The sequence below is a fragment of the Periplaneta americana genome, chromosome 3 (genome assembly GCF_040183065.1).
Source record: "Periplaneta americana isolate PAMFEO1 chromosome 3, P.americana_PAMFEO1_priV1, whole genome shotgun sequence".
Classification (NCBI taxonomy): Eukaryota; Metazoa; Arthropoda; class Insecta; order Blattodea; family Blattidae; genus Periplaneta; species Periplaneta americana.
This window is the reverse complement of record NC_091119.1, coordinates 207,199,629-207,220,688: the sequence shown is the minus strand read 5'-3', so window position 1 is coordinate 207,220,688 and position 21,060 is coordinate 207,199,629.

The window sequence follows — 21,060 nt, the reverse complement described above, 5'->3', positions numbered from 1 at the left end:
TGACAAGAGTACATAAACCGCTTTGAATCCCACCGAGTCTGACGCAGAACAAGGGGAGGGGGGGGGGGCGTTGCTAGGCACGATTTGGGAGTAAGAGCAGGAAATTGGTTTATGATCCTCCTGGCAACCTTGGTCATAAAATGCTGATTGCAGAGGTAGAGACATGACGGGGGGTGGCAATAGAAAAATGGCTTGAGCACTACCCCTAGGACACCAACATCTCCTCTCGCAGACTCTATTATCGTATCATAGTGGCTGAAGAGCCCAGGTTGTGTTGTACAGGGACATAATTTTATTTTGTGCGAGATCGTGCGTATTTGCTTGGTTTCCGCACAAAACCAATACGCGGAAAGTGTGAAATTCCACATTCAGTATTACCAACCTAACACATATAACAATTTCCCTCTTCTCACCGCTTAAGGGACATATTGATTTTACTGCTTTAGGCTTTTAACATATTATTTTTAGAGACGTTCAATATAGTAATAATCATAAATTGGAAACTTACCACTGCAATTTCACCTAAATTGCACTGTTAATTATTGTTTTTAAATATTTGCAAAAATTAAGTAAACTCTACAACTCCACTAAAGTTACTGCATTCGTGATGCAAGTAAAATTAAGGAAGCCGTGAAAAAATCAACAAGATTCCAGATGCAGATGTTATTACTGCAATATGTTATATAAATAATATTGTTAAAATATTAAAATGAAAAATAAATCATTGCATAACCTTACCGTTTGTTTTAAGTTCGCATTTATAGACTGGGGGAAAAAAAGACAGACGTATATCACGGCCTGCTGGAGTATAGTAAACACAGAAAAATTTAAAGCAACAATGTTGAAGATAGATATTTTTGTTTTGCAAATTTGCCGTCATTGAACAGAAACCAAGATGGAGATTTCATTGCTACTAATTAGAAATTCATCTTTCAGGTATGTAATAAACGATCTTCGCACAAAATAATGTACGATACATGAGCGGTATGTTTTCTTTCAATTCTCGGAAATTAAAAAAGCTCAACTACGTTTCGCTTTTTCAGACTTTTCCTCGAACATGAAAACTTCAACATACCGCTCTTGTAACGCATATTACTATTTACTTCAATTTTTATTGTACCTGAGTTTTTGAATGTACTTCACTCCCACACCTTCTACTAATGAAGTTCAACCGTCCTCCACACAGATCCAAGACCGCGTATACAGTCATAGTAGCCTTACGGTCATAGTAAACAGTACGTTCCAAAAATTTGTTCGCGTTTTCCAGTGACGAAAAAGCTTTCAATATTGCATCATTTTCCATTTGCCTACGTCGCATCCCGGTTTCCCCCACCTGCTTCTATTCGCCTCTCTGTAAATACTAGTGGCTGGGCTGTCTTAGCTCTTTTCTGAGAACATTAATTTCTGTTAGGAATTGGACGTCTACGTAATATTATACCCATACAATTGTTTAAAATAACTTAAATAAAAGGGCCTCGTTAAGTAATTAACTGTCACGTGATTTCCTCCCTTTCCATGACGCTGCGACGTAACCACTTGGAAGAACAGTAGATAGCATGTCTGAGTAATTGTATCTTTTCGGATCGGGCAGAAGTGAAAATTGAATTTACACTACGTAAGGTCTCTTTTATAGAGTAGGTACAGAATTATTTCAACATGAGTTACTGACACGAAGTACGAACCTGGTAATTGGAATTACGTACAATAGTCTATAGTCCGATAATATGCACATTAGAACTGAAGCCTGTATCGAAATGAACGGCCACCATTTTCAAAAATGTGTTTAAATATCCATATTATGATTATTTTTCAATTTAACTTCATTCTCTATATTGTACGCTAATGTGCTGTAGATAGTATATTATACACTGCATAATGAATACGTCCGAATGGATAGCTCAGTTCGTGAGTAAAAACACTCATTGTTAATACTGTACTGTATTTTGATTAAACAAAAACCTAATGAAAATTACCAAACTCAAAATCGCGATATTTCCTAGTTTACGTAAATGGATGAACTACTTTTCTTCCCTCCTATACCTAGTAAAGTGATTTTTTTGTATATTACTCCAGTATCATCGAACTCCAGTCGTGGAAGGGGGTAGCAAAAGGTGTTTCCGGTTCTTAATCGTTGATCGAAAGGTATACCCAGATTAATATTAGAAATGTTAGTAAAAATAAAATGATGTCCCTGTATGAAAAAAACCTAGATCTTCAAATCTCTATATTTTGCAGCGCAAGCTATTGGGTTTTCGCGTCAGGAACGTGGAAAGATACAACGTTTCCGCTCCATTCTAGGGAAAATGAAGGACAGGAAAACGTACTGTACATATTATTTTTATTTCGGTCATTTTACGACGCTGTATCAACTGTAATTTTTATCTAACGTCTTAATGAAATGAAGGTGATAATACCAGTGAAATGAGTCCAAAGTCCAACGCCGAAAGTTATCCAGCATTTGTTCTTATTAGGTCGAGGGAAAACTCCTGGAAAAACCTCAACCAGATAAATTATCCGAATCAGGATTTGAAACCGGTCCCGCTGGTTTCACGGTCACACATACTAACCGTTACTGCACAGCGGTGGACCTGCACATGCTGGTTGCGTTACCAAAAGACAAAAGATGATCAAGACAAGTTGACGACTGTCAGTTGTTTAACGGTTGCCAAGGAGCTTGTTTTCATTTATAAAGATTCGTAAACTGAGACATTAATCATATCGACGATAAAATTTGTAGAAGGGATCTAGATCTCACTTTATCAACTGAGTTTACTGTAGTCAGATCCTTAACTGCTGTGCAGTGGTCCATCGAGAATTGTGAATATTGCTCTCCCAATCAATAACACATTTTTTAAGTAAAACTGGGGATAATTGTGTTGTCGAGCTGACGAGCAGAATTTATGGAAAAAAAAAAAAAAAATACGACCTGATACAAATTTCGGAAAAAATTCAACTAAATCATGTGATAGGTGTACAGATAAACATGGAACATTTACAAGTTCAGAGAAATTGCTGTTAACTGTCTTAAGATTTTGAGGAGTAAGTTCATTTCACGTAGCCTCCTTGACATTATTTCTCGACGTGCAAGTTTCTTGTTTTTGATATATTTTCCATGAATCCTTCTATGTTAAAATACCTACGTGTGTTTCTACTTTCTAATTAAACTCTTTTCACCAGATTTCAAATTTCATCCCTTCTTTTTCATATACAGAGTGGAAGTGAAATAAACTTGCAGATTGAAATGGGCGATAAAGTACACTTGAAAGAATAGAAAACCTGTATTACGTTTGTGATTAAATGAACGCTTAATTAGAAAATTAAGTTGGAAGTTCCAGCAGTCTGGCAACATCGCCGCTAACACAGTAGGCCTAATTTTTCTTCTCGTAATAAAGATGTAAGAGGTCAACGAACTCAGGTCTGCCTCTGTACGCTACGACGTTGCAGTCTGTTTGCAGCGTTCAGTGGCTTGAAATTAGTGTTTTTAAATTAAATTGACACGAAAACCATCCATACTATTGAAATAATTGTCTTATTTTTTTATACTTTGTATGTCTAATTTATTTTGACCTGCTGTTCACATTTTATTATGCTTTTTTCTTTCTTTCTGTATGTTATATATTATGTCTGATTTCTACTTACTTGTTGTTTACATTTTATTATTATTATCTTATTCAGTTTTGTGTGTAAAATTGTAGTGTACTTTGTAAATTTGTAGTGTTTTTTGTAACGCAGTTTTACTCCTGGTTCAGTGTTAGAGAAGGCCGTACGGCCTTAACTCTGCCAGGTTAAATAAATTATTATTATTATTATTATTATTATTATTATTATTATTATTATTATTATCATTAAATACGTGCGTCAGAGGGATAAATGATTCTTTATTAGATTTCTATCGATATGGACAAACATCACGATCCTACTCGTAATAGTTACCGAACAAGAGGGTGTTAAACGTTTGGGGGAAAAAAAAAACATTTCCACCAATACGGTATAACACTTTTTTGTACGTAAAACATGAGCTATTCGCTCTGAAAATCTGCAGGTTTATTTCACTTCCACTCTGTATATTTCATTTACAAAACTTACCACCAGAGTGGGCTGCCTAAGAAGACAAAGTATACCCAGTAAAATGTAATAATATTGAATAATAAAAGAAGAACGTAAATATGAATTTAGAGTAGCCCACATATGACAAAGGTATGAATCATTGAAATTATTTAGAGTGGAATGGCTATTTGTTCAATCCAAAAAATAAAATTTATTTGCTCTTTGATTTTCTCTTTAAAAATGTAGGCTATATAGGAAATTACAAAGTAATGTGCATTTTTGAAAGTACCATACGTTACAGATTGTTTTCAAAGCAATAAATTAACAAAAGTATAAATTCTGTGGCCGGGAGGAAAAAGGTCTTAAGTAAGTTTTTTGTCAAAATGAGATTTTTATATATTCTGAAAGCGGAAACAATTCTCTACAATCTGGTAAAACGGCTAAAGTCAAATAAGGCTCCTGACTGGATTTATAGAGCGTTACCAAATACCCTAAGTATTTTTTGAATCGAGCACACACAGAATAAAGGACTCAAATATATTTAATACTTTATTCCTTACAAACATCACATGTTTACTTTCCATGCTTCCTTATTAAAAAGGTCTAACTTGTATTTTAGCCGTTTTATCACATATTGATGCCGTCCACACCTGTGGAGTAACGGTCAGCGCGTCTGGCCGCGAAACCAGGTGGCCCGGGTTCGAATCCCGGTCGGGGCAAGTAACCTGGTTGAGATTTTTTCCGGGATTTTTCCCTCAACTTAATACGAGCAAATGCTGGGTAGCTTTCGGTGCTGGACCCCGGACTCATCTCACCGGCATTATCACCTTCATATCATTCAGAAGCTAAATAACCTAGATGTTGATACAGCGTCGTAAAATAACCCAATAAAATAAATAAATAATGATGCCCTTTCTTTTTAAAACTTTAAGCACCAGGTAAACAGTCCTATAATTCCTTAAGACCCATTTTGCATTCCTAATAATTTACATTTCTCATTTATTTCGAAATGAAAAAGGTCTTATGTTTACATAGTCCCTTCTACTCAGTTTGGGTTCTAGTCATAAAAGGGCTTAAGTGCGGCTATTTTTGGAATTAATCAAGAAAATTGTTAACTGGGCAACATGATGCTGGACCCCGGACTCATTTCACCGGCATTATCACCTTCATTTCATTCAGACGCTAAATAACCTAGATGTTGATACAGCGTCGTAAAATAACCCAATGAAATAAAATAAAGCAACATGATTTATTTTAGAAGGAATATAAACAAATAATATCCGGGAAAAACCTCTTAATTAAAAAAAACTCTATAATTGACACCAATTTCAATCTATATACTGCTTTCCTGAAAAGTATAACATTTTTACTTAAGACCTTTTTCCTCCCGGTAACAGAATTGTAGAAGCACGTCGTAATTGAAGTTAAGTAAAACATACGTGAATCTGGTTGCCATAGTAATATATGTATATAATGATGGTAGTCATTGACACAATAACATGAGAAAGAAGATTAAACCTCCGTGTGCTGTCCTCTAAAGCAATTAATTCAGGACCACAACTATTTTTATCCCGTGTTTGAAATCACCACGTTTCCTTCGCTGTATAAATTGAATATTGTACCCCATATTTCACGACTGTGTAAGGAAAAACCCTTAATTAAAATCCTCATATTTACGAGCTGAAGCATCAAGTTTGGCATAAAATCACAGACAGCAGAAGTGTCGGGTAGGAGTGCTGTAATAGAATCTGGAGAGAACCATTAATTAAATATGGCCGCTCGTTATGTCAAGTAGATGATGAGGGAGGTAACAAAACACGACGCAGATGGTGTGTGTTGTCATCTGTTCCTGTTGCATCAGGCCTGTTGTTGTTATTTGTTGATGTTTTCATGTGGTTTTACTCATCAGCTGACGTTTGATTAATTGTTTTGCATCATATCGTGCGCCTACATCATTTCTGACAACAGGTTTGGATGACAAGATTGTTTGATGATTCCTCATTCCGTCTACAGTTTAATTTCAAGTCACTTTCTATATGATTGATTTCATAAATTCTGATGTATCGTATCAAAAGGCAGTCTCACATATTTCATTACATTCCTATCAGTGAAAAAATACACAGCAAATCTTGTACAATGATTAAATTGCTAGAATATCAGATTAAAAATTGTGTGTACTCGGGTTTTATTCCTGGAACACTCACCTCTCTGTCAGAGAAAATGGACGTCCTTTAACTTAAGCTTCCTAAACATTGGTGTACCGCCATACTTACCGTAAGAAGAAGGATTTGCACGTGTCAAGTATTGGTTGAAGTTCATAGACAGATTTATTCGTTCCGTAATAACCACAGTTTAGTATATACAGTTGCGAAGCTCAATACTTAGTAAATATGCAAACATAAACAGTTGAAATATGCATCCATAGATAGTTGCTAGACACCAGGATCGCTACTATCGCCTCACTACAGACTCTTTCCCAGCAGACGATAAAATGTATTGTACTTTTGATATCGTGTTCTTTTGAAAAATTAACACCTTCCTTCCACTATTGAAATACGAAATACATAAGGTTTATATATTATTTTCATAAAGTATATATTATATTTTATAAACTCACCTTCCTGGATCTTTCGGAAGGATAATTCTGACCTTTTTTTCTTAGAATTTATAGTGCAACAAACGTCTCCTTGTCCCATATTATTACTCAAATTATTGTATTTTAGCCATTTACAGTTATTACAACCGATAACGAACATTTCACAGTTTACACAAATTTTCACAACAATGCGAAATACGGCACAGTCAATGCCTTTTCGATCTAGACCAATGTTTGTTCGGGTTTTCTATTTCAATGTATGGAGCTCAGTGAATTATTATGTTATAACTTTATTGCATATCATAGCTAAGTTTTATTTAGTGTAATGTGTCCATAAGTTCCCTTTACTTCTTGTTGCATAATTGTTGCAGAAGTAATTACAAAACTGTGTTATTTTAATGTGAAGAGAATTTTACATGTTAACATAATCTTTTCGCATCAACATTTTAAGTTTAGAATGGAAGCTATTTTGAGGTTTAATAAAAAAGAATTTATATTGTGATTTTAATATTGCACATCTACCTTCCTTGATAAAGACAGATAATTTATCATACCACTCCTATGAAATTAGTGTACGTACGATTGTTACTTCGTCTCTTAGGTAGTACATAAATACAATAATTCAGTACTCAATTGCAGTATTAAAATACAGACAAATTGAATGTGCAGAGTATCGTACATGACATTATGCTTAATTATAATGTATAATTGCGAATTTAGGAATATAAGATATAGTAAACATAACCTATAATATTTCCATATGAATGGCAGGGCATTGTTGGAGACCACTAAAATTACACAGAAAGGGTCAACTGGGACAGTAAACATAACCTATAATTTCAACATATCTAAATATTCGTGCGGTGCAATTGAAAATTATTGAAGCGTGCATAAATGAATGTACAATAATTTCGCAATATTTAATCGAAATAAAGGCAAGTATTACACGTACGAACAACGTAATTTTCACACCAAAAATAATATTACACCTTAACTCGCTAGGAATTATGTCTGAAGTGTCTCCTAATCATTTTTTTAAATTTTATTAATGCAATTACACTACATTTTAGAGAAACATATCTTACTGTTTATGTATTTATAATTATATGGTTGAAACGCCGCCCTTCGTGATCTGGTTAACCGAGTCACATGGTCTGCCTTACGGCCTGTATTAGATCACGATGCCAGTGAGACAGTCTATTGTTCCTAGTGCACACAGCGCTCCAAGCGGCTAACAACTATCGCGAGAAATGCAAAAAATCACCCCAAGCTTCGCGACTGTATATACTAGACTGTGGTGATAACCTTACAGTTACTGTACAGTTACAAGAGTATAATCTTGTTTACTAATTCCCAGAATTTCTCTCTTCTTTTTTATTATTCCAAGCTGTTTTAATTTTAGTATCGGAGTTTAGAATTACTTTGTTAAAGTGTATAAGAATGAGTACTTGACTAACCAAAAAGTGAAAGTCTTGAAGAAACTGATTGCATTTATTTTTATAATTTGCAGGCATCACACAGCAAACTACCTGCAGTACAACAAACGACAGTAATCAGGCGCACGGTTTTGGTATGTAACTACTTCATTCATTAGTTCATTAAACACTTCTATTAACAAATTATCTAGAGTGTGTCCAACTAGTGATAATGGCGAAGAAAATAAAGACATCCCAAGAAATCGAAGGCTTTGTGCCTGGAAATGGCAAATAATTAGAAAATGTTACCAGAAATACTGAATGATAAATGACGGCCAAAATCAGGGACGTCTCTAGTTTATATTCTGGGGAAATTCCACAGATAGCAATAGTATATTTCTATTACAAAAAAGAGTAATTAGAATAATAGTAGGTGCGAAATCTAAGGAATCGTGTAGGACTATTTTCAAAAAACTACAAATAATGCCCATGGCCTGTCAGTATATCTTTTCATTAATAATCTTCCTCGTATGTAATCGTGAAAACTTTGTAACTAATTCAACAGTTCATAGCACAAATACACGTCAAAAAATGACTTTCATACTCCATCGGCAAGTCTATCGTGCTATCAAAAAGGAGTGCGTTATATGGCAGTAAAAATGTTTAATAGCCTCCCTATTGATATAAAATATGAAACTCAAAACATAAAATTATTTAGGGCCAAATTAAAGAAGTAAATTTCTCACGCATTCTATTCTGTAGGTGAATTCATGACATTCAATAACACTTCATGAAATTGATACTAAAACTATGTTTTGTACTAGTAGACTATATTGTAAATCTCGTCTGTATATATTTCATCTAGACTGTGACTATAAATTAAGACTTTATAATAGTATTAAGTTTTTTGACTTGTTCCATATTCTAGCTGTAAGCAATGTATGAATACCATGGAATGTTAATAAATACAATACAATACCTGTTGCGGGGGTACAAAGTCTCGTGTGCTCTGCCCCCTCTTGGTTGTGGCTCAGGTGGTTAGGGGTGCTGAGTGATTCGAGTTAAGTAAAACTATAAACAGACGATCCCAGGTGGTGACAGGATTTTTTCTCGTTGCCAAACTTTCAGAACGGCCCCGAGGTTCACTCAGCCTCCTATAAAATTGAGTACCGGGTCTTTCCCGGGGGTAAAAGGCGGTCAGAGCGTGGTGCCGACCACACCACCTCATTCTAGTGCCGAGGTCATGGAAAGCATGGGGCTCTACCTTCATGCCCCCCAAGTGCCTTCATGGCAAGTTACGGGGACACCTTACTTACTTACAAATGGCTTTTAAGGAACCCGAAGGTTCATTGCCGCCCTCACATAAGCCCGCCATCGGTTCCTATCCTGTGAAAGATTAATCCAGTCTCTATCATCATACCCCACCTCCCTCAAATCCATTTTAATATTATCCTCCCATCTACGTCTCGGCCTCCCTAAAGGTCTTTTTCCCTCCAGTCTCCCAACTAACACTCTATATGCATTTCTGGATTCGCCCATACGTGCTACATGCCCTGCCCATCTCATACTCTGATGATATCAGAACATCTATTGCAATATTGAATGTTATATTTGTTATTTTTCAACAGCCAAAATCAATTTCCTAGATTTTCTTACCTCAAATTCTTTTACAGTATCATTTATATCTACTCTTATGCCGCTGTCTGTTTCAGTACTTGTTATAACTGGATTTTTCATTGGTTTATATACACTTTCAATACTTATAATGGTCGCTGATTAACTTTATAAATCTTCACTGTGTTAATATGAGGAAATTACCTGGCTGACTAGTTTCGAAGTGATATCCTTCATTGTCCAAAGCCTAATGAAGGTCCAGTGCTATCTTCTGGTTTCCTGTTGTGGTGGGGTGTGTTCATTATTGTGTCGAAAAGGATTTGTGTTTTGAAATTGAATTGAGTATTCAGAATGTGTTGGGAATGTGTTTTTATATGTTTGTAAATTTCATATTGTTCTAGAGTATCAAGTTTGTTGTTTTTTTGGCTGGATGTGTAGCCAACTTTCAAAAAACTAAAATACAACATTGCATACAGAACACACTACAAATACATCTTAACACATAGACAAGACACAAAAATGAATACAACGTAACAGGTGTATACAAACTATCATGCAATAGTTGCAAGGACTTCTACATTTCTACATTGGACAGACTGGGAGATCATTTAAAACACCTCACAAGAAACATATCACAGTCATAACCAAACCACAGAAAAATTCAACCTACGCAGAACACATCACAAACTCCAATCACAACTACAGCAACATAGACACTGACATGAAAATACTACACATACTGTTACGTAAGTAATAAAACAGAATCAAAGAAAATGCTCCTTACCGACATTTTTCGTCCAGAAATTGAAATAAATCTAACAATCATGACTGATGTCTGGAGTGCAATAAAAAATAATAGAACAACATCTAGAATGTTTTTGGAGTGTTAACTATAGTTTGTTTAATATTTTTGCCTGTTACACCGATAAGTTCATTTTTAATGTTATAGAGGCATATTGTGGTATTAGGCTTTTTCAATGGGAGTAATGTGCCCTTCTATAACATGATCAATTTTGAAATATAGGCTACTTTCTGTTAATTTAAAAATATCCGTCATCTTTTTTATATAACGTTTCCTTATGTCTTGTAACGCTAAATTTTGTGTGGCTATAAACTGAATGGCGTGCATAACTGCTACAGCTCCAAAAGTCCTGCCATAGCTAGTTCTTATTGTCTGACATCCTTGCAGAATCCTCTAATAGAGGGTTCTTTCATCATCCACAGGAGTCGAATACACCAGCAACTTTAAGTACTTCCACAGAAAGAAGTGCAATGTATTGAAATCTGGTGAACGTGGAGGCCAAGCATGTTCGGATCTCGATGATACGACAAGATGCGGCCTGTATTCAGGCAGGAGTTGGACATTTTGAACAGTTCATCTAAGGAAATGTAAACAAAATAATTTCAGCAAACAAACAATGAAGTGCACTATGGTCACACCTGCAAGCTCTACTCAGAAACCAAGCATTTCCGGACCCATGTTGATATAACCATTTTTTTTATTTTATATATAATTATGAGTAGTCTGTATATGAAGTTTTGCTCACTTCTTTCGATACACCCTGTATATTTTCATTTAAGTCTGTACTTTGAATGAAATTGAATGGAAAAAGTTTAAACTACACCACTACGAAGGTCTGAGTCATGTTTGTTGTATCTTCTGGGTTGAAAATTTCCGTAGAATCGTAGAATTTACCGTTTATCTCAACCCTGCGTTCAGAAAATATATTAGTCCCTGTGCAGGAACACTTTTGTCCGCACATACACGCAGTCTGTTAATATGTCGTGATCTACAAGCCTAGTAATATAAACAGATCCATTAAAATGAATAAATAAATTTGTTCCGCTCCTTTTCCCCACAAAATCGGCGAATGGTGATTTGATGTAGTGAACGCTATTGCCTACGTAAACTCCACAGGTAATTTATGCACTCCGCCTCTAAATTGCTGCTAAGTTGACCAGCGAAAACAAATTCTCACACAAGAAACACATTCTCCACGCACACAACGCCTTTTTTTTTTGTTTGGAATGTGTTTTTTTTACTAAAACGTATAAAGAGTAACTAGATCGTAAATTTTAAAGTACTCTAAAACATTTCCCACTTCCAACGTACGTGGCTTTTTCGCTAAAAAATGTAATTTATTTTTAAACGTGTTATACCTAGTGTATAATTTACGAAAAGCAAGAAGCGGGGAGTGGGCAGAGAATATGGATGTGGTCGCGTGGTTCATCGGAACAGTCTCTAATAATTCTCGTGGGACAGAAACCAACAGAAGAAACATGGCTGTTCGAAGCGGCTTATTGAAAACAACTGCACTGCGATGGTTCCGCAAATTGCCTCCTGGGTGCTTGTCGGTCATTGTTGTTCTTTAAATCAAAGTTAATGGCGATATGTCACTTTAATTGTTGAGCAAACATTTTCGTTTCGAGTAAGAAAATATTCTCTTATCAGCATTTGATTACTTTATGTTAATAATATTATTTAGTCTGTAGACCAGCCGTGGCGAGAACGTGACTCGCGAGACATTGTGGCTCGCAGTGACAGCTGTGCATTTCTCTTGCTTCTAACCTCTGCCAACCCCCACCCTCTCACTCATTGGAGTCAAACTCCGTTCCATTTGTATTTGTCTCTGACCTGCGAGTGACATATGTCTCTCTCGAAACCATGTACGAAAGTTCCAAGTAGGATGGGAGGACGCATTTTTTTGCTGTCAATATGATGAGAATATTAAATGTATGATTTGTTCACAAGTATTACGAGGAAAACGGTTGTATAACATAAAACGGCATTTTACTACATGTTACTGATGAAACATTAAAAGGTTAAGTGTTATTGTTGTTATCATCATCATCATCATCATCATCATCATCATCATCATCATCATCATCATCTCTTTACGTCGACCCTTTTTCAGCAGATGTACGAATAATGCGGTTAGCTCTTCAATTTGAACTCACTGATTTACTATGTGATGTCAAATGAAAGCTAGATGTAAGGACTTGACAAATGTTGAACTTTCAAATCTTTGTCAAAAAATAAATATCCGAAGCTTCGTTCTTTCGCTTGCTCTGTTGAAGCCATGTTCGCTACAACTTACGTTTGTGAAAAATTATTTTCAACAATTAAAATAGTAAAAACCAAATTTAGATCACAACTGACAGACAAATACCTTCGTGATCAACTACGACTGGCAGTAAGTGACATAATTCCTGATTTTGAAACTTTGTCGCAGAGACATTCTGAAGACAGTTAATTTTAGGTTGTGATATTGTTCATTTCTTTTTTCGTTAAACGTACTAAACATTAGTTTGTAGCCTTGTAGTGTATAAAATTATATTTAAGTGCTTGACGTAAGGAAAATGAAAATCCGTTAATAAGTCAGACAGTTGCTTCACTTCACTTCCCTCCATAGGTGCAGGTTACACAGTGGCTCGGCGCACGATCACATTTTCGCCACGGCTGCTCTGGAACGATGCGATTGCAAATGAAAACAGCGACTAGTGAAAAATCAACAAATCGTAGACGCTCCGGGCAAAATGGTAACCAACGATTATCGTTCAACGTTTCATCGTTCAGCAATAATTGTTGAACGATCATCGCAATAGTCGCACCGAGGAAAACGTACCTTAAGGACTGCTAATATCTGGAGTTGCAAGTGTATGACATACATGTCTTGTACAGGAGCAAACTTAATAAACCTGCGAGCGTTGCAGGTAATACAATTCTGTTTTTAATCTTGTACCGAAGCTGAAGCACTGTAGGCCATGGTTTATGACTAAAATATAAGCCTTGTTGCAAGATCTAAATAAAGAACAACCAAGTTGACCCGCTACGTCACTTCTACCCACACCTGACTCCTGGGGATTGCGCTCTCTGCCTTATTGCCTTACAACTCGACGACGAAGATCCTCCAGATAATTATTCCCTGATTTTGGGAACAACCTGGTTTAGAGGAAGGCTTGTTTAGGAAAAGTCTTCTTGCGGGAACTGAACACAATTAAAGTCGCTGAATTTTAATATCAGAAGCGACGCCGTGAAATGAAATATGCTGTAGACGAGGCTGCCGTGAAAGTTAGTCAATTTCCAAGTACTAAATTAATAACAGGGCCGAAATAAAGTATCTTACAATGGAGCGTCACTACGGAAATGTATCCTTTGTGTGTCTGAGGCGTCTCAGCAGCTTTCCGAAATGGAATTGCATATTAAACAATGAGACAAAGATGGATCGCAAACTGCTTCAGAGACGCAGACTGGAACTAAACCTAACTTCTGATTAAAGGCATTGACTTGTTTTTCAATCGTCACAGTTGCATTTGAATAGATTTCAGACATTCTGTAGTGAGGATGAAGATCTTGTCTACAGCAAATTTATTTCAACCTGGCTGATACGTACGAAATTGTGAAAACTGTAGAGGAATTAGTTTGCTAAACGCAGCCTATAAAATGTACTCCTCTATTCTGAAAAAGAGGTTAACTGCTCACTATCCAATTTTCGTTCTGCAATAGTAATATGCGTTACAAGAGCGGTATGTTGAAGTTTTCATGTTCGAGGAAAAGTTTGAAAAAGCGAAACGTAGTTGAGCTTTTTTAATTTCCGAGAATTGAAAGAAAACATACAGCTCGTGTATCGTACATTATTTTGTGCGAAGATCGTTTATTACATACCTGAAAGAGGAATTTCTAATTAGTTGTAATAAAATCTCCATCTTGTTTCTGTTCAATGACGGCAAATTTGCAAAACAAAAATATCTATCTTCAACATTGTTGCTTTAAAATGTTTTCTGTGTTTACTATATTCCAGCAGGCCGTGATATACGTCTGTCTTTTTTTTTCCCCCAGTCTATGATGAGTCCGGAATCTTGTTGATTTTTTCACGGCTTCCTTAATGTTACTTGCATCACGAATGCAGTAACTTTAGTGGAGTTGTAGAGTTTACTTAATTTTTGCAAATATTTAAAAACAATAATTAACAGTGCAATTTAGGTGAAATTGCAGTGGTAAGTTTCCAATTTATAATTATTACTATATTGAACGTCTCTAAAAATAATATGTTAAAAGCCTAAAGCAGTAAAATCAATATGTCACTTAGGCGGTAAGAAGAGGGAAATTGTTGTGTGTGTTAGGTTGGGAATACTGAATGTGGAATTTTAGACTTTCCGCGGATTGGTTTTGTGCGGAAACCAAGCAAATACGCACGATCTCGCACAAAAGAATTTTACAATGTTGCTTCTGTTCGGATTAAATTTATGCACGTATAAAGGACAAAACTAAAATGACTGAGCATATTGGGAATTAAATCAATAACACGCTATGATATGTTTAGTACGGTATGCGGCAAAACAAACGACACTGAAATTATCGCTCATCTGCTGTCCACGTTTCCCTAGCAACGAAGTATTCATTTATTGTATGTAATAGTTTGACATACGAGTATTGTGAATTCAGTGTTGTGTTGATATATGCAATTATGATTCTCACAACAGAGGAGAAAGTGTTCATCGTGTAACATTATTTTCGGTCATACGGAGTAGGACGTCAGAATGGTCCAAGTTTGCTTTACGTTGAGGGGAGAGGATGGTATTTTTTGGTGAAAAATGAGTAAATTTAAAAAAAAAAAAAAAAAAAAATCTTTAAAATACCCTTTGATATGTGTGGAATGCATAGCATAACATTTTGTGGGTATTTGTGCCCTTATCGGATGTTGAGACGTCATTTTTAAACTTCCTGCGTTATGGATTTTTGAATCATTCGCCCAATTTTATTGTTGTTTCCGGTAAATTAAATTTTCAAAAAAAATTTTTTTTTGTTAAAATACCCTCTGATATGTGTGGAATGCATTTCATAACATTTTGTGGGTATTTGTGCCCTTATGGGATGTTGAGACGTCACTTTTAAACTTCCTGCGTTATGGATTTTTAAATCATTCGCCCAATTTTATTGTTGTTTCCGGTAAATTAAATTTTCAAAAAAAAAAAATTTTTTTTCGTTAAAATACCCTTTGATATGTGTGGAATGCATTGCATAACATTTTGTGGGTATTTGTGCCCTTATGGGATGTTGAGACGTCACTTTTAAACTTCCTGTGCTATGTATTTTTAAATCACACGCCAGCTTTTATCGGTTTCCAGTAACTTAATTTTTTTTGCTACATTGCCAGACAAAAATGGATATAATTTCTGAACTATTAAAGATACATGCATGAAATTTAGAACACACATTGTTTAGACTATTAGGAAACTTTTCTCTGTAACAGAATTTTGTTAATTGATTTCATTTTAAAAATACATCCGTTTGTTTGCAAGAAAGGAAATCAGAAAATTGTTATTAAATTTTAATTGTTTATTTTACAAACGTAGGGACTAATATCAAAATTCTGTTACAGACAATTTGTAGGACATGCTTTTGCAAATACATTGCAAAAAACTGTTTGAATCTATCTTTAAAAACGGTTTAGATATATTGTTTTAGTACAATTCTGCATTGAGTACATTTTTTTCAAATTTGGGCCTCCAAATAAATTTTTTTTTCAAAATATTTTTATTTGGTTGAGTTGTCACAGCTATGAGCTCTCTACATACAAAAATTAATATTTTACACCAAATAGGAAAAAAGTTGAAAAAAAAAAAATACCATCCTCTCCCCTTAAAAACAGTAAGAGGAGCGATTTAATAAGGAGGCACCAAATAACAGAACAATGTTAGTTGTAGTTGACAAATTCTGTCATACGGGATCAGTCTTATATCAACGAAAGGGCGCCCAAGAACCATCATCACAAACGAGAATCATTGACGACTTCTCCAACAGGTGTTACAGCCCCCAAAGCATAGTCTACGACGAACATCGCTGAAACTTGGTTTGAGCGACAGGGCTGTTCGACGAATTTTTAAGATCTGGGTCTAGCAGAAAGGGGTGAGCGAGCCCGATTACAGCCGAGTGTTGTTCATGACGTATCAGGATCCAGATTTATTCTGCAACATCTGGTTTTCAAATAAAAACCATATTCATCTTGATGGCTACATCAACCGACAACCGTCTCGTTTTTAGGGTTTGAACGGCCTGATGTCGTTATACAGAAAACACTGCACAGTGCGCGATTCACTGTTTGATACACCATGTCCGGTCATGGAATACTGGGCCCTTATTTCGTCGAGGGTGCTGCACAGAATTCAAAAGCAGTAAACCACGTACTCTACAGAGACCTTATTAACTTACTACTCCATTCGTGCGAGATTTGCGCCGTTTTTGGTCGCACCAGAAATTTACCCCCTCCAACGACAGTGGATGGGCCCACACCTGTGAAGTAAGCGCATCTGTCCGCGAAACCAGGTTGTCCGGGTTTGATTCCCGGTCGGAACAAGTTATCTGGTTGTCCAGGTTTTTCTCGGAGTTTTTCCTCAACTCAATATGAGCAAATGCAGGGTAACTTTCGGTGGTTGAGGTTTTTCCCGGGGTTTTTCCTCAGCTCAATATGAGCGAATACTGGGTAACTTTCGGTGGTTGAGGTTTTTCCCGGAGGTTTTCCTCAACTCAGTATGAGCGAATACTGGGTAACTTTCGGTGGTTGAGGTTTTTCCCGGTTTTTTTCAACCCAATACGAGCAAATGCTGGGTAACTTTCGGTGGTTGAGGTTTTTCCCGGGGTTTTTCCTCAACTCAATATGAGCAAATACTGGGTAACTTTCGATGGTTGAGGATTTTCTCGGGGTTTTCCTCAACCCAATACGAGCAAATGCTGGGTAACTTTCGGTGGTTGAGGTTTTTTCCTTTTTTTCAACCCAATACGAGCAAATGCTGGGTAACTTTCGGTGATTGAGGTTTTTCCCGTTTTTTTTCAACCCAATACGAGCAAATGCTGGGTAACTTTCGGTGGTTGAGTTTTTCCCGGTTTTTTCAACCCAATACGAGCAAATGCTGGGTAACTTTCGGTGGTTGAGGTTTTTCCCGGGGTTTTTCCTCAGCTCAATATGAGCGAATACTGGATAACTTTCGGTGATTGAGGTTTTTCCCGGAGGTTTTCCTCAACTCAGTATGAGCGAATACTGGGTAACTTTCGGTGGTTGAGGTTTTTCCCGGTTTTTTTCAACCCAATACGAGCAAATGCTGGGTAACTTTCGGTGGTTGAGGTTTTTCCCGGGGTTTTTCCTCAACTCAATATGAGCAAATACTGGGTAACTTTCGATGGTTGAGGATTTTCTCGAGGTTTTCCTCAACCCAATACGAGCAAATGCTGGGTAACTTTCGGTGGTTGAGGTTTTTTCCTTTTTTTCAACCCAATACGAGCAAATGCTGGGTAACTTTCGGTGATTGAGGTTTTTCCCGTTTTTTTTCAACCCAATACGAGCAAATGCTGGGTAACTTTCGGTGGTTGAGTTTTTCCCGGTTTTTTCAACCCAATACGAGCAAATGCTGGGTAACTTTCGGTGGTTGAGGTTTTTCCCGGTTTTTTTCAACCCAATACGAGCAAATGCTGGGTAACTTTCGGTGGTTGAGGTTTTTCCCGGGGTTTTTCCTCAACTCAATATGAGCAAATACTGGGTAACTTTCGATGGTTGAGGATTTTCTCGGGGTTTTCCTCAACCCAATACGAGCAAATGCTGGGTAACTTTCGGTGTTTGAGGTTTTTCCCGGTTTTTTTCAACCCAATACGAGCAAATGTTGGGTAACTTTCGGTGATTGAGGTTTTTCCCGTTTTTTTCAACCCAATACGAGCAAATGCTGGGTAACTTTCGGTGGTTGAGGTTTTTCCCGGTTTTTTCAACCCAATACGAGCAAATGCTGGGTAACTTTCGGTGGTTGAGGTTTTTCCCGGTTTTTTCAACCCAATACGAGCAAATGCTGGGTAAGTTTCGATGGTTGAGGATTTTCTCGGGGTTTTCCTCAACCCAATACGAGCAAATGCTGGGTAACTTTCGGTGGTTGAGGTTTTTTCCTTTTTTTCAACCCAATACGAGCAAATGCTGGGTAACTTTCGGTGGTTGAGGTTTTTCCCGTTTTTTTTCCAACCCAATACGAGCAAATTCTGGGTAACTTTCGGTGGTTGAGGTTTTTCCCGGTTTTTTTCAACCCAATACGAGCAAATGCTGGGTAACGTTCGGTGGTTGAGGTTTTTCCCGTTTTTTTTCAACCCAATACGAGTAAATGCTGGGTAACGTTCGGTGGTTGAGGTTTTTCCCGTTTTTTTTCAACCCAATACGAGCAAATGCTGGGTAACTTTCGGTGGTTGAGGTTTTTCCCGGTTTTTTCAACCCAATACGAGCAAATGCTGGGTATCTTTCGGTGGTTGAGGTTTTTCCCGGTTTTTTTCAACCCAATACGAGCAAATGCTGGGTAACTTTCGGTGGTTGAGGTTTTTCCCGGGGTTTTTCCTCAACTCAATATGAGCAAATACTGGGTAACTTTCGATGGTTGAGGATTTTCTCGGGGTTTTCCTCAACCCAATACGAGCAAATGCTGGGTAACTTTCGGTGTTTGAGGTTTTTCCCGGTTTTTTTCAACCCAATACGAGCAAATGCTGGGTAACTTTCGGTGATTGAGGTTTTTCCCGTTTTTTCAACCCAATACGAGCAAATGCTGGGTAACTTTCGGTGGTTGAGGTTTTTCCCGGTTTTTTCAACCCAATACGAGCAAATGCTGGGTAACTTTCGGTGGTTGAGGTTTTTCCCGGTTTTTTCAACCCAATACGAGCAAATGCTGGGTAAGTTTCGATGGTTGAGGATTTTCTCGGGGTTTTCCTCAACCCAATACGAGCAAATGCTGGGTAACTTTCGGTGGTTGAGGTTTTTTCCTTTTTTTCAACCCAATACGAGCAAATGCTGGGTAACTTTCGGTGGTTGAGGTTTTTCCCGTTTTTTTTCCAACCCAATACGCGCAAATTCTGGGTAACTTTCGGTGGTTGAGGTTTTTCCCGGTTTTTTTCAACCCAATACGAGCAAATGCTGGGTAACGTTCGGTGGTTGAGGTTTTTCCCGTTTTTTTTTTCAACCCAATACGAGCAAATGCTGGGTAACTTTCGGTGGTTGAGGTTTTTTCCTTTTTTTCAACCCAATACGAGCAAATGCTGGGTAACTTTCAGTGGTTGAGGTTTTTTCCTTTTTTTCAACGCAATACGAGCAAATGCTGGGTAACTTTCGGTGGTTGAGGTTTTTCCCGTTTTTTTTTTCAACCAATACGAGCAAATGCTGGGTAACTTTCGGTGGTTGAGGTTTTTTCCTTTTTTTCAACCCAATACGAGCAAATGCTGGGTAACTTTCGGTGGTTGAGGTTTTTCCCGGTTTTTTTCAACCCAATAATAGCAAATGCTGGGTAACTTTCGGTGGCTGAGGTTTTTCCCGGGGTTTTTCCTCAACTCAATATGAGCAAATACTGGGTAACTTTCGATGGTTGAGGATTTTCTCGGGGTTTTCCTCAACCCAATACGAGCAAATGCTGGGTAACTTTCGGTGGTTGAGGTTTTTCCCGTTTTTTTCAACCCAATACGAGCAAATGCTGGGTAACTTTCGGTGGTTGAGGTTGTTCCCGTTTTTTTTTTCAACCCAATACGAGCAAATGCTGGGTAACTTTCGGTGGTTGAGGTTTTTTCCTTTTTTTCAACCCAATACGAGCAAATGCTGGGTAACTTTCGGTGGTTGAGGTTTTTCCCGGAGATTTTCCTCAACTCAATATGAGCAAATACTGGGTAACTTTCGGTGCTGGACTCATTTCACCGACATTATCACCTTCATCTCATTGAGACGCTAAATAACCTGAGATGTTGATAAAGCGTAAAATAATCTACTAAAAAGAAAAGACAATGGATGCAGCAAGATGTAGCTACAGCCCAGTCACTTGCCCTTATGCTACGACACTGGAGATCGTCTAATTTCTCGTGGAACTCCATTCCCGTACCCTTCCTGCTTCCCGGATCTCACGGCCCCAGATGCTTACATATGGAGCATGTTGAAAGAATCAGTTTTCATGACAGATGGCCCAACTACAAATATCCCCGAATTACGCGAGAAGATCACGTCATTTTTCTGTTCTTACAGTAACTTTTGTTCATCAACATGTTCAATATTCAGAAACGTTATGAACAATGTGTGGCACGTGATGGTACACATTTTGAACATATACTGTACCAACGAAATTAAATAACATTTCAGTGTCGTTTGTTTTGCCGCATATTATATAAAACAAATTCTATCTCGAAAGGGAAGCAAAAACGAGCAAAATTGTATTAAACTTTTTTGTTTTAAATATCTCAAAGAATGGCCCCCTAAAGTTAATGACATTACTTACGATTCACCCTGTATATTAAGCGTCCCAATTTTTATTTCCAATGGACCTGTAGCTAGATTCTCAGAAAAAAATAATGTTGCGATGTAGTAAAATTGTACTAGCAAGATACACTTG